This window comes from Lissotriton helveticus, chromosome 3_1 (genome assembly GCF_964261635.1).
Source record: "Lissotriton helveticus chromosome 3_1, aLisHel1.1, whole genome shotgun sequence".
NCBI lineage: Eukaryota > Metazoa > Chordata > Amphibia > Caudata > Salamandridae > Lissotriton > Lissotriton helveticus.
Genome location: NC_136061.1, coordinates 181,953,625 through 181,956,713, shown reverse-complemented (window position 1 = coordinate 181,956,713; position 3,089 = coordinate 181,953,625).

Here is a 3,089-nt window from a genome sequence, read left to right as displayed (position 1 = left end):
ACCGGTAAGAAGGGGAGGATCTTCCTAATGATTTTCAATGTCCAATGGATGGAAGAGGTGAGCGCCTTAACTTGTGGTTTAAAGGAAAGCTGATCGTCAATAAGAACTCCTAGGTTCTTCACCTTCGTTGCAGGGGAAGGAGGGGACCCCATGTCTTCCGGCCACCACTTAGGGCTCCAGAGATTAGTGTTAGAGCCAAATACTAGCACCTCAGTTTTGGAGGAGTTCAGTTTTAAGCAACTTTTTGCCATCCAAGTGCTGACTGCTGTCATACCGTCCTGAAACCTAGCCGCCACACCTAGTTCTTTCCCCGGGAGCAGCGATACAACAATCTGCGTGTCATCTGCATAAGATGTTAACTCAAACCCATAGGATCGGATCACCGGGGCAAGAGAGGATACATAGATGTTGAATAAGGTGGGGCTTGGGGAGGATCCCTGAGGGACCCTCCCAGGTAGTTCGAAAGGTCTAGACTCAAAATCTCCCATCGCCACTACCTGGCATCAGGTATTTAATGCAGTGGCACAAATTATAGGACGTTCCCTGCAGATGTCGCCGGTCACAGCCTTTTTAGGATACACTGACGAGGCATACAAGAAATATATGGCGTTGGGGTTGCTGATAGCTAAATGCAGTTGCCTGCAGATGGGATAGCGGAAAAGCTCCCAAGTTTAAGGAATGGATCCAAGATCTATTTTTCTGGCATGAGCAACCACTCACTTCCACCTACTGCTATGCCAAAAGATATCTGGAACCCACTGAAAACGTATCTATTAACTACATCGTTAGAAACATAAACACATGTACACAGAGTGGCTAAGAGTTGCACTGGTGGGATAATTCCAAGTATCGGTACTTTACATTTATGCATACCATTCTGTATGCATATGCTGCACACAGAGATGGGACGAGTGGACTAAGAGCTGCAGGATAACACTAGTGATTATGATATGCTAAGGAAGAAGAAGCCCAACGTCAGTATGGAGATACTGGACAATCTCCGTCCTATATCGCTGCTGCCTTATTTGGCCAAAGTGGCTGAGAAGGCCGTTAATCTTCAAGTTATGGCCTATGTGGAGGAAGCCAATCTCCTCCACCCAACGCAGTTTGGGTTTAGATCGCTTCACTCAACTGAATCAGCCTTGCTTATGGCCAATGAGACCATCAGACAAGGAGTAGATGAGGGGCAGACTATGGCTCTCATCCTCCTGGACCTGAGTGCCGCCTTTGACACTGTAGCACATTTCACCTTGCTACAGTGTCTGAATAAGGGCGGGGTCTCAGGCGCAGTGCTAAAGTGGCTTCAGTCCTTTCTGACGAACCGTAGGTTCCAGGTCAGACAGGGAGATCACTTTTCCAGCGCAAGAGAGTTGGACCAGGGTGTGCCCCAGGGCTCTACCCTGAGCCCCACCCTATTCAATCTCTACGTCTCGCCTGTGGTGAGTATAGTCGAGGGATATGGAATGCAAATTGTGTCATATGCCGATGGCACACAACTGGCCATCTCGCTATCACGGGCTCCTGATCTGAATGCGCCCAACTTCAGAGCTTGCATGCAGGAGCTTGCCTCCTGGATGGATAGCAACTGCCTGAAGTTGAATGGTAGCAAGACTGGGGTGCTCGTGGTGGGGGGGGGCCCTCGTTGTGGTCATCGGCATGGTGGCCACCTTGCCTAGGACCAGTCCCTAAACCATGCCAACAGGCTAAAAACCTGGGTGTATGGGTTGATTCGGAACTCACATTTGCTCCTCAGATCAGTCGTGTGGTGGGGACCTGCTTTGGTATCCTGAAAGGTCTTCGTAAAATCATTGACCTTCTCCCCTCTGGAGCTAGAAGGACGCTGGTGCACGCCCTTGTTACCTCACGACTAGACTATGGCAACCTATTGTATTTAGGGGCCACGGTTAAGAGCCTTGACCGTTTGCAGATGCTGCAAAACGCAGCTGCTCGGCTGATCCTGAGGCTTCCAAGAAGAGCTGCGTCGAAATCTGCTTTGGAGGCTCTTCATTGGCTACCGGTTAGGAAGAGGATTGTGTACAAGGCTCTATGCACATGTCATCGGATCATTCAGGGTAGAGGGCCTAGACCTTTGCAAGCCTTAATCACGACCTATAGGCCTGCCCGCTCCCTCAGGTCCACGGGTACTGGCTTGCTGGTGATCCCCAAACTTAAAAAGGCCCGTATGGGCGGTAGATCGTTCCGGCTCCTGGCAGCTAAGAACTGGAACAAACTTCCCGGGAGCTGCGTCTGGAACCTCTGGAGGCTAGGTTCAGAAGCAAGCTTAAAACGTTCCTGTTCCTGCAATAATATGTAGGGGTGTTCCAGCACAGGAAGGGGTGGGGTGCCTGCAATACAGTGGGGGCTGGGGGGGCTTCTCACTCACCATACCACGGGGACACGCCGGTGTGCGTAATCATGTGCTTTATAAGACTCCTTATTATTTTTATTATTATTATAATGCACAATTTGACCATGAAATGACAAAACGTATGCTAATACTGACCTGGACACAACCTGGCGATGAAACTGTAACACTGACTGGACACTGTAATATGAATATATGTACAGACATTAATTGTAATATGTATGCTGCTGATATCATGTTATTAAAAATGCAAATAAATAATAAATACAAAAAGATTGCTTGCAGAGGAATTTGTTTAGCTCTCTGAGATCTAGGATGGGTCTCCATTCCCTTGATTTATTGCATATGAGGAAAAAGCGGATTAGAATCCTCTTCCCTTTTAAGCAACTGGAAACTTTTCAATTGCTACCTCGGCAAGCATTATGAGGTCCTCCCTGTTCAATAAGTGAAGATGTGGCAGAGTGTTTGGGGATCTTTCTGTAAGGTTGAGAAACCTTACTCACGCGTCCCCCGAAAGGGCATTTTTCTGTATTGGAGGGTCCTGAGGGATTTGGATATGTCAGTGTACACATTAATGGCAAGAAGAGTGCCATCAATGTGCTTGCCAAACAACGCCACAAAAACCAAATATATGGTTTTGAATCCGAGCCCCAAACAGCGCCCGAATCCCCAATTGGGAGCAGTGCGGCTGGAAAGAGTATCCACGTTTGAATATCTCGGCGTG